The 12,407-nt window shown below is 35.4% G+C and overlaps 1 protein-coding gene across 2 annotated transcripts in view; it reads left to right on the top strand.

Annotated features, from left to right (window-relative positions):
* The window catches only part of LOC149250952 (non-structural protein), a 123,221-nt gene that overhangs the window by 90,010 nt on the left and 20,804 nt on the right, over positions 1-12,407 (top strand). The gene's annotated exons all lie outside the window — the stretch shown is intronic.

The raw sequence follows: 12,407 nt of genomic DNA, 5'->3' as shown, positions 1-12,407 counted from the left end.
CAAGTTGATTGCCAACGATAGGTATTAACTCCTTGCTACTAAGATTTACTGGAATCAGACTATAAGACAGGCATGCGATTGTTGGTTGTTCAAAGGTTTTGGCAACTATTTGTTCAATTTTGGCATCCCTTGCTTGATTTATGTGGGCACCTATTCGATCCTTGTTAGAAGTGTTGGAAAATGTAGCTATGATCGATCTTCATAATGGCATTGTTATCACTGTATTTGGAAAAACAATTTATTATGATTGCCTCGAACTTGTTCTTCATAACAATAAAAGAAGAAAATTTCCATTTCTTATACAACTTAAAGATCCTCCACAAGTGCTAAGTCGGCCAACATCAATATGAAGTCGGCCTGCTTCCTCATTCGCACCCCTTCAAGCTAGTTTGACGAAGATCAATCAATCAAGTCTCAAGCTATCATTATCTCATGCGAAAGTACTACAATAAGAGCTACAAAACAAGGAATAATTGCCTCTCTTATACAAATCTAATTTGCTTAGAAGTTCGTTACTGTCTGCAATTCAAAGTCAACTAAAGGTAATAAAGTCTATAACAATTTGTTCTACTGTCCACGAGGAACATAGGAGTATTCAAGGAGACATAAAAAGGAAGTTTATTTGTACAAATCTGAGCTCATCCGAAGTCTGAAAGGAAATCCAAATTCATCCAAAGTCTGGAAGAAAATCTGAGTTTATTCAAAGTTTTGAAGGCTTTCGAAGTTGTAGGAAGCACAATGAAAACTCTGTTGAGGCATCCAAAGTTGTTGGAAGAACAGTGAGAACTGAGGTCTGAAACGGTCTAAAGAACAGAGGTAAGAAAGTTTATGACATAGATTTGAAAGATCTAATGCAGAGGTCTGTCATATTACAAGGATTCAAAGTATTAAAGGGAGAGATCCAAAGTCTTGTAGAAAGAGGTCCGAAGTATTCAAGGATTGTCTTCAAGGAATTGTAAGACGACTATCCTCTTGATAATCTTGGTGGACAAGGAACTAAAGAACTAAAGAAATGGGCTTGGCACTTGTGGAGGGCTACATTGACTTTGATTTCTCTTGTTGATTTGAAGATTTCTAAGAGGAAGGTTGTTGGGTTTTTCCCCACAAGGTGTTTTCCTAGGATAAATTGTTGTCTCATTTCATGTGTATTGCGATCTTGCTTTTGTGGTAATTGCTTGATGAAGAAAGATTAAAATAAGAACATAATATTCACAAGTAATTATCAAGTTAAGGAATTTTATCATCTTTCTTGAAATTCCAACATGGTATCAGAGCTTATGGTTGAAAAGATTTGAAGGAAGGGACAATGAGATCAAGATCTTTCTTGGAGATTGAATCTTTATAGAAGAGACATTGATATTCTAATCTGATTTATACTAATGGCATCCTCAATGAAGTCAAAAACAAATTACAAGGAGCTTCAAATTTTAGAGCCTGGAAGACAAGGATGGATCTTATCCTTGCAAGAAACAAAGTTTTGGACATTGTGAAAGGCAAAATCACAGAACCATCAGATGATGTAGGGAAAGAAAAATTCAAGGAAAATGACATAATTGCCATGAGCCTCATTGTGGATTCAGTCAAAGACAATCTAATTCCCTATATCTCCAACCTAGATACTTCAAAGAAGATGTATGATGCTCTCTCTAAACTGTTTACAATAAAAAATATTGGTCAAGTAGCAAGCTTAAAGAATGAGCTTCGAACTATCAAGATGACAAAAGATGACACCGTGTCTTCATATTTTGTAAGGATCTCTCGTCTAAGAGATGAATTTCAATCTCTTGATGAGATCATCCTTGATAAATAATGTGTAATTTCAACACTCTTAGGATTACCTAGATCATATGATGTTTTCGCAGCTGGTATAAATAGCCGGAAAGAGGTTCCATCTTTTGAAGAGTTGTGGACAACTTGCTCTCAAGAAGAAGCCAAACTTACACTAATGGAAGGAAAACCAGAAGAAGAAGAAAATTCTATCTCTAATGCTTATACAACTCGCTTCAAGAAGAAAGGAGAAAGTAAGAAATTTGGTTCTCAAAACAAAGGCTCAAATAAAAATCAACAAAGGAAGACAGATCTATCAAAGATTCAATGTTTCCATTGTCACAAATTTGGTCATTATAGAAACCAATGTCCCAAGAAAATGAATGACAAGAGGAGAAGAGAAAGAAATCATGTTTTTGTGGCTGACACTAACGAATCAACAAACAAGGCCAAAACAGAAGATTCTGATGTCAAATATTTATACTATTAAACAAGAAAAGGTTTAGGGTTTTAAGGATTTTGACAAAACCCTAGTGTAATATATCCTTTGTATAAAATTATATTTAGGATTTTGAATCATATGCATAATTGACTTTAGGGTTTATTATTTGCAAAAAGAACAATTAGGGTTTTACAACTTTTTGATTTCTAGGGTTTGCTAGTCTAGATAAGCTTGATAAGAGAATCCCTAGGGTTTGGACAAAACCCTAGGATGAGTTGTTGAAATGAAGAAAAACCCTTATGATGTCTAGATCAATGACGACAAGAAATACAAGATCAAGAGGGCGCTGTTGCTGTTCATAAAAGATAAGTACTTTATCTCTCTTCTTTTACTATTATTGATTTCTTTAGTAAAACTAGTCTCTTGCTTTATTTTTGTTACTTGATTATAACTATTCTTTTGCGATCTCTCCAAAGAGAATTGCAGGTAGATGCTAAAGATTATCTAGGCTAGAAGAAATTATAATATCAAAACAAAGTCTATAACAAGCCTTGGATTCAGAGGGAGCTTTGAATCTTGAAAGGGTTGTGGATTCAGAAGAAGCTTTGGATCCTGAAAGAACTATGAATTTAAAAGAAGCCTTGTTTCAGAGGAAGCAGTTTAACTTTGAAGTTTTGAGGCATGTCTTTAAGTATTATCTTCTATAGCTAAAGTTGTGATAGGTTTGTGATGTTAGGGTTTGACCAAAATAATTGCAACCCTGTAATGTAAGAATCCTTTAGGGTTTTGACCCTGTGGTATGAGGAGTTGAATGTCCTGTAGGGTTTGACCAACCCTATGTGGTTGGAACACAAATGTTCCTTAAAGTTTGACTTTGATGATGACAAACTTGTACTAGTCTGTATACCATGATGTTAAGGCGCCAACTAGATCACGATGACTAGTTATTTTACGTTAGGCTAGGTAGCCTGTATGATGGTACATAGAATTGTTGTACCTTAGGTTGGATAGCTTGTATGATGGTATGTAGGGTTGGTACCTTGGCAGAAGCCTAGATGGTACCTAGATCCCTGTGAGATGTAGGGTTGATACCTTGGTAGTAGCCTAGATGGTATCTAGATCCCTGAAACAATATTTATTGGGTTGATACCTTGGCAATAGCCTAGATGGTATCTAGATTCCTGAAACAATGTTTGTTGGGATGATAATTTGGCAATAGCCTAGATGGTATCTAGATCCCTTGAATATTTTGTGTTGGTTTGATGCTTAGATGGTACCTAGATCCCTAGATCAACATGTCTTTTGGATTGCTGTCTTGGAAGTAGCCTAGATAGCACCTAGAGTCCTAGAGAAAGAATGTCTGTTGGGTTGACACCTTGGCTATGAAGAAAGGGCTCTTATCATTGTCAAAGAGTAGTTATGGAGGCAACTCAGATAAGCAGGTTCCTCCTAGTATCTTGCTCATAACTCTTTAGAGTGAGCTTGTTTAGTATCAGGCCTACGATAAGGCATTTGAAGTTTCACCTAGACTTTGTATGGGACATTAGTTGTTTGATGGTGAAGGAACATTTATCTTCCGTATTTAGGAGTATAGGCTACAAAGAAAAAGAAATTAAGAAAGCCATAGAGAGAGCAGAAAGGAGGGTGTTATCTCCGATACCTAGGGCCCAAGACCTAAACCAGGGTGGTAGAGTCTTCCTACCATATATTCATGGGGTGACAGATAAGATTGCCAAAATCCTAAGAAGGAAAGACATAGTCACGCAGTTCTCAGCACCCGAAACAATTAAACAGGGTATGAAGTCTGTCAAGGATGACATTGATAGACAACAACTCAAAGGGGTTTATAAAATTGATTGTTCCTGTGGCAAAAGTTACATTGGCGAAACAGGTCGCTCTTTACAGAAAAGACTGAAAGAACATGGAGCTGATATTAAGAACGAAAGATCTCGTACTTCAGCCCTTGCGGAGCATTCCTCGAAAACAAAACATCAAGTTTGTTTGGAAAGCGCCTCAATTATCGCAAGGGAAGAACAATATCAAAGAAGGAAGATTAGGGAGGCCCTTGAGATTATAAAACATCCAAAAAATCTCAATAGGGACAATGGTATTGAGATCAGTAAAAGTTGGCTTCCCTTAATTAGAGAGTTAGAACCACCAAAGCATCCCAAGTAATCAGGTAGTTGTCCTCTCTTACCCTTATAAATATCTAATCTTATAACTATATAATTATAATTATATTATTGAACAAGGATTAAATTAAAAACAGATATGACTATTAGGTTTTTATAATTATCATTATAAAAATAATTAAAATAAAGATTATAAAGATTATTAATAAGAAATTTATGATATCAATTTATAATGACTATTAACTAATTATAATAACTATATTCAATTAATTAACTAGTGTCAATTATTAAACAATAATAACAATATAATAATATAAATAATAAACCTTATAAATATCTAATCTTATAACTATATAATTATGATTATATTATTAATACACAATAATTAAAATAAAATAGATATGACTATTAGGTTTTTATAATTATTATTATAAAAATAATATAAATAAAGATTATTAATAAGAAATTTATGATATTAATTTACAAATGATTATTAAAAAGAACTATATTCAATTACTTAACTAGTATCAATTATAAAACAATAATAATAATAATATAATATTATAAATTATTTATAATAATAAAAATTATTTATAATAAAAAATATTAATAATTAGTTTTTAACTATTAATAATATCTAATTTATATTATTATATCATTATATAATAAGAATATAATAAAAACTATCTCATCTAATATAGTTTATGAAACTAAACAAACAAACTATCTAATCTTATATTTAATAAAAATAGAATGAGATTGTAATTCTTAATAATAATAATTATTGAATATTTATAATAATTATCATGAAAATAAATTAAAATAAAGATTATAAAGATTATTAATAAGAAATTTATGATATTAATTTATAATGATTAGTAACTAATTATAATAACGATCTTCAATTATAAAACAATTAAAATTATTAATAATAATAATTTATTTAAATTTTTAATCCCTTCAAAAAAACCTCCAATTAATTAATTATTCAACTAATATGAAATCTGTTAAAAATAAAAATAGAAATAAAAATAAATAAAAAACAATTTATTAATGATTATGATAAAATAAAATTTAAATTATCAGCCGACCTTCAATCAAAACTATTTCTTTAACTATTTATCCTATCACATAGCTCTTCTTATATCATCATTCAGATTGGTCCTGATGATGGATCCCTGTTGGGATTTGAAATGTTGACAAATATGGTTTCTATTGTGGATACTTCGAGACAAAGCTCAAAAGAAATAAACCACAGGTGCCTAAAATCCAGAACCATGATCATGTATCAACATGTATTGATTATGTTGTAGTACCATTGGTTAGGACCTGGATAATGGTACTATGAAATGTGTAACCTTGTTCTTAAAGAAATCTTACAACAAAGAATATCTAGATAGTCATTATGAATACCTCCCTCGCTAAGAGGGAGTGTTGGAGAATGTAGCTATGGTCGGTCTTCATAATGCCATTGTTATCATTGTATTTGGAAAAACAATTTATTATGTTTGTCTCTAGCATGTTCTTCATGCTTAATTTGATCAAATTATATTCTTGTAAGTCATGTTCTTCATGACAAGAAAAGAAGAAAATTTCCATTTCTTATACAACTTCAAGATCCTCCACAAGTGCTAAGTCGGCCAACATCAAGATCAAGTTGGCCTGCTTCCTCATTCGCACCCTTCAAGCCAGTTTGACGAATATATATATATATATATATGTATATATATATATATATATATATATATATATATATATATATATAACGTGGTTCACACATTAAGGATCAATTAATCATGTCTCAAGCTATTATTATATCATGCGAAGGCACTGCAATAAAAGCTACAAAACAAGGAATATTTATCTCTCTTATACAAATCTAATTTGCTTAGAAGTTTGTGCTGAAGGAAATGTAACTAGGTTCGGTCTTCATAAATGTAATTTTGATATTTGTACTTATTCATGAAAAGAAATATTATTTTATAATATATGTCAATGAGTTTCTTGCTCATTGAAATAGGTCTAGCACATGTTAGTGCTATAGGTGAGTCAAGGAGTCAAAAGAAAATGTTGAAGACCCTTAGAGGGCATATTACACTATGTATAATAATGTATAAGGTCAAAGGAATACCTCCAAGACAAGTGCAAGTCCTCTCCATGTAGCAACGTCCTCCAAAAGGAAGCTAAATGATGAAAATGATGAAGAAATAGACAAGTCGGCCTATAGTCATGATGTCGGCCTCAAGTCGGCCTAAAGGAGGGACAATCCTTTATATACAGAGGCTGTCCACTCCCTCACAATGTCAACCAAGCAACTCTAAAATTAGCAAAGTATATAAGCCGAGAAGAAGTGAGAAAAGGACAAGTTTAAGGGTTTCCTAGTGCAACCAAGGAAGGAGGAGGAAAATTGAAGTGAGGAGGATTGTTTCTAGGGCTAGAAACAATGACATGTGGGAAGAAATACGGGTATGATAGCAGGGACAAACAGTCCATGAACTAGTGTTGCTTGGGCTTGAAACTAGGCCTACAAGGCCTCCCAAGTCAAGCGAAGAAGCCTCTCTCTCTAGCGATGGAAAAGGACCCTAATTCTCTAGGGTACGTACCACACGTGAGAAAACTAGGGTAGACGTACAGTCATACACCTATACATCAAGAAGAGTCTCGTTGGATCAAGAGAAGGGTGTCTCCTTAAGTGAAGAACATCTTGAAGAAAGGAAGAAGAAATATCTCATCAAGAAGCTAACATGGCCGAGGTCTATCTCTAGACAATGTAGTAAAGAAAAGGATGAAGTGCTGGGGAGAAAAGTGTCAGAAGGAGGAAGTCCATGTGCCAGGGAACATAGTGTAGAAAAGAGGAAGGACTTGGCTTGTGCTTGGAGGACATCCTAGTCAAGGGTCTAGGGTTTGGCAGTGATTAATAAGAAGCTTCAATAAGAGAAACTTACTAAAGGGTCTTCTTCTCTAAGAGAGAGAGGTTTTGGCCTTGGGAGAGAGCCAACATCTGTGTTCTTGTCTTTATGTTTTTGGTAGCAGTTTGATGAAACACACACACTAATAATAAGAAGAAGATAAAACTAAGATAATTGTAAAAGTGCTTCACAAATTGTTATCAAGACAAGAAGAATAACACTACACCTAATAGCCCTAGATTTTTCAACATGGTATTAGAGCTAAGATGACAAATCAAGGAAAGGGCATCTCAAGAACACTCATAAGGTGACTCATCAAGGAAGGACATCTACAAAGTTGAAGCATCAAGCCAAGAAGTCTCAATCACTTCAAGGACAAGAAGGCCTACCATCTATCATTCATCAAGAAAGACTACAAAGCAAGAAGAAGAGCCTTACATAAAGGCACCTACAAAGAAGAGCAGATCAAAGAGGGACCTACATCATCTACAAGTCATCAAGCAAATCTCATCATCAAGCAAGTCCACTTGGAGATGGAAACCTAAAGAACATCAAGATCTAAGGAAGGCAAGCCATTAAGTCTTCAAGGAGAAAGTAAGTCTACTACATCTCAAAATCTATCAGGTATATGTCCCCTTCTTAATATACATCAATGTCATTTTGCAAGGAAAGCAACAAATTGGTAGGTACCAATAACTTTCTTGCATGGAAGAAGAGCACTGATTTACTTCTCAATCTCAAGGAGAATGAACTCCTAGAACACATCAAAGGGAATGTTACTATTCCTACTAAGGAACAAACTCAAGCCTTAGCCAAGTATAATAAGGATGAGACAAGAGCTCAAAGGATTCTAATAGAATCTATCGAGGACTCTCTCATTCCTTATGTCTCCAAATTTGAAAAATCAAAAGAAATCTATGATAAACTAGTAGAGCTATTCTATGTAACCAGAGCTGGAGAAGTAATATCTCTAAGGAATGAGTTGTACAAGATGAAGATATCAATGGAAGGAATAGCTCCCTGCTTCATGAAGATCTCTGAGATGAGAGATCAACCTCAAGACCTAGGGGAAGTCATGTTCGACAAAGAAATGACAACTGTAGTACTCAATGTTCTACCTGAGGATTGGGGCAACTTCACATCAAGCATATATGCCACAAGAAGGAAGCTACCACACTAAGTGAAATGTGGTTTCTATGCAAGACAAAGGAAACCAAACTCAAAGCCAAGGAAGATGTGGGATCAAAGGAGCAAGCATTTGCTACCATGGCCAAGAGAAAGGGAAAATTTGGCAAAGCTAGTCCACGAAGAACAAACAACAAAGATATGTCCAAAGTCCAATGCTTTGGATGCCAAGAATATGGACATTACAAAAGGAATTGTCCTAAACTTAAGAAGGACAACAACAACAAAAGAAAGAGGGAAGAAGCTCACATGACTCAAGAAGTGAAAGAAGAAGAAAAGAAGCAAAAGAAGGAAGATCCTCTAGATCTTGCTATGATTAAGTCTACTTCTTTACTTAAATTCTTCTTTCAAAGATTTGAGTAGGATAGGAGCATGTAGGAATAAAATAAAATTGCATGGCTAGAAACATCTTCTAGAATCTAGAAGCATGAAGTACATAGAGTTCTAGATACTCATGTAGAAAGAGCATTTACAAAAGAGAACAACATGCTTGGTTAGAAATATCTTCTAGAATATAGGAGCATGGTAGATATAGCTTGAGATATTCATGTAGAAGGAGCATACCTAGAATAAGACCTCGTCCATAATGAAAGAAAATTGATCATGATTAAGAATCTTAGAAGACCTCCATCATCAAAAGGAAAGAAACATGTGTAGGGTAAGGGTCTTCAAGATCCTATGATGGAATCTTCAAATGAAGATTCATAAACAACATCGGATGTCTCATTGGGAATCCCATTCATGGAATTCATGAAAAAGGTGATATGCAGACAAGCGAAGATGAAGCAAGAAGGGCCACACCAAGGACAACCAAATGAAGCTAAGATGATCAAAGGAGAATCAAGATGAGGTATGTATGCATCAAAGTTTAGTCATGTTATCATTTGTATATTATTGAGTCATGGGAATAGTTCTATAACATGATCAAGTAGGAAAGAATCTCTTTCACCAATGACATGCTCGAAGGCATGTACTACAATGCAATGAAGGTCAACAAAAGAAAATACTCACATAAGGAGTATAAGATTGCTAACTAAGAAGCAAGTAAAGAAGAAATGCTGACTAGTCCTAGAAGCAAGCAATGAAGAAGTGCTCTCACAAGGAGCATAAAGTGGTTGACCAATCTATCCAAGAAGAAGCAAATGAAGAAAGAGATCAAGCATGTGAAGAACACCATGATCACCAAGAATCACTATCTGACAAGATACTTTGAAGACATCTCCCGAAAGAAGGCATGACAACTCTGACAAAGGAAGAAAAAGATCAAAGGACCCTTGACACCTATGAAGGCCTTGGAGATATGAAAGGTGCAGATAACTGATTCTACTCTACGAAGATGTCATGATGAAGAAGCCATCCAGCAAAAGCACCATTTAATGTTGAAGCAATATTAGGATGAAGTCATGAAGGACTACTAGATCAAAGCATGGAAACAAGCAAGTACAAAGAACCATCCATGTGAAGAGTAGTCCGAAGCATAGACAAGATGAAAAGGAATAATTAGATGACAAGAGAACCTGATATGTGACAAGAAGGCCACTTTCCACGAAGAAAGAAATGACATGACAAAGAAGGAAGAAAATTGATCGATGGATGGTGCCCTACCAAGAAGAAATTTGAACAAATACTTCATGATATCAAAGGAAGGAAGGAGATCAAACAACTGGAGGACCCACAAAGAAGAAGTTGCTGATGAATGGACAAGTCCATAGCTAAGAGGGAGTTATAACAAGTTCCCAATTACAAAGAAACTTGGACAAGTACCTTGTTAGAGGATACTTGGGCATATCTTCCTCAATTGAGAGGAAGGGTAGACACAACATTTTTGTCTTCACTCGGGAAGAAAGAATGGGAGGATTGGGTAATCATCTGGCATCTGATACTCTTTGAGGATATGTAGGGCATCCAAGACGAGAGTAGGCAAGAGGACCGATATTCTTTGAGGGCTGGGAACCCAAGATAAGAATAGTCCTAGAATGTCATACTCAGTGAACACCCAGGTGGGTATGTACCTTGAGAGACAATGACTAAGGTGTCTATAAGTCATTGGTCTCGCCAACATTGTGCTCTGATCTATTGAGAGATAGAGCTGTTAGTCAAGGCCTTGCTGTGGAAACAATGTTGGTTATTATGATGCTATAACAGATGGATTGCAAATCCGGTTTCTCTTATATGAATTCTTCAAGATTGAAACATAGCCAAAGACCTTGTAATGTTGTATGAATACCGCCCTAGTTAAGAGGGAGTGTTCAAGGAAATGTAACTAGGTTTGGTCTTCTTAAATGTAATTTTGATATTTGTACTTATTCAAGAAAATAAATATTATTTTTATAATATATGCCAATGAGTTTCTTGCTCATTGAAATAGGTCTAGCACATGTTAAGTGCTATAGGTGAGTCAAGGAGTCAAAAGAAAATGTTGAAGACCCTTAGAGGGCATATTACACTATGTATAATATTGTATAAGGTCAAAGGAATACCTCCAAGACAAGTGCAAGTCCTCTCCATGCAGCAACATCCTCCAAAAGGAAGCTAAACGATGAAAATGATGAAGAAATAGACAAGTTGGCCTACAATCATGATGTCGGCCTCAAGTCGGCCTAAAGGAGGGACAATCCTCTATATATAGAGGCTGTCCACTCCCTCACAACGTCAACCAAGCAACTCTGAAATCAATGAAGTATATAAGCCGAGAAGAAGTGACAAAAGGACAAGTTTAAGGGTCTCCTAGTGCAGCGAAGGAAGGAGGAGGAAAACCGAAGTGAAGAGGATTGTTTCTAGGGCTAGAAACAATCACACGTGCAAAGAAAAGGAGGTCAAGTCTGCGGGTATGACAACAGGGACAAACAGTCCATGAACTAGTGTTGTTTGGGCTTGAAACTAGGCCTACAAGGCCTCCCAAGTCAAGCGAAGAAGCCTATCTCTCTAGTGAAGGAAAAGGACCCTAATTCTCTAGGGTACGTACCACACGTGAGAAAACTAGGGCAGTCGTACAATCATACACCTATACTTCAAGAAGAGTCTCGTTGGATCAAGAGAAGGGTGTCTCCTTAAGTGAAGAACATCTTGAAGAAAGGAAGAAGAATATCTCATCAAGAAGCTAACATAACCGAGGTCTATCTCTAGACAATGTAGTGAAGTAAAGGACGAAGTGTTGGGGAGCAAAGTGCCGGAAGGAGGAAGTCCATGTGCCGGGGAACATAGTGCAAAAAAGAGGAAGGACTTGTCTTGTGCTTGGAGGACATCCTAGTCAAGGGTCTAGGGTTTGGCAGTGATCAATAAGAAGCTTCAATAAGAGAAACTTACCGAAGGGTTTTCCTCTCTAAGAGAGAGAGGTTTTGGCCCTGGCAGAGAGCCAACATCTGTGTTCTTGTCTTTATGTTTTTGGTAGCAGTTTGATGAAACACACACACTAATAATAAGAAGAAGATCAAGCTAAGATAATTGTAAAAGTGCTTCACAAATTGTTATCAAGTCAAGAAGAATCAAACTACACCTAATAGCCCTAGATTCTTCAACAGTTCGTTACTGTCTGCAATCCAAAGTCAACTTAAGGTAATAAAGTCTACAACAATTTGTTCTACTATCCATGAGGAACACAAAAGGAGTATTCAAGGAGACATTAAAAGGAAGTTTGTCTGTACAAATCTGAGCTCATTCGAAGTTAAAGAAATCCGAATTCATCCAAAGTCTGGAAGGAGATATGAGTTTATCCAAAGTCTAGAAGGAAGTTTGAAGTCTATTGAAGCGTCCAAAGTTGTAGGAAGCACAGTGAGAAGTCTGTCGAGGCATCCAAAGTTCTTGGAAGCACATTGAGAATCAAGGTTTGAAACAGTTTAAAGAATAGAGGTCAGAAAGTTTATCACAAAGATTCGAAAGATCTACTTGCAGAGGTTTGTTATATTACAGGGATTCAAAGTATTGAAGGAAGAGATCTGAAGTCTTGGAGAAAGAGGTCTGAAGTATTCAAGC

This window comes from Pinus tabuliformis, chromosome 7 (assembly GCF_031772625.1).
Source record: "Pinus tabuliformis cultivar Carrire ecotype Pingquan chromosome 7, CPIR1, whole genome shotgun sequence".
Lineage (NCBI taxonomy): Eukaryota > Viridiplantae > Streptophyta > Pinopsida > Pinales > Pinaceae > Pinus > Pinus tabuliformis.
This window is presented reverse-complemented; position numbering and strand designations above follow the sequence as displayed.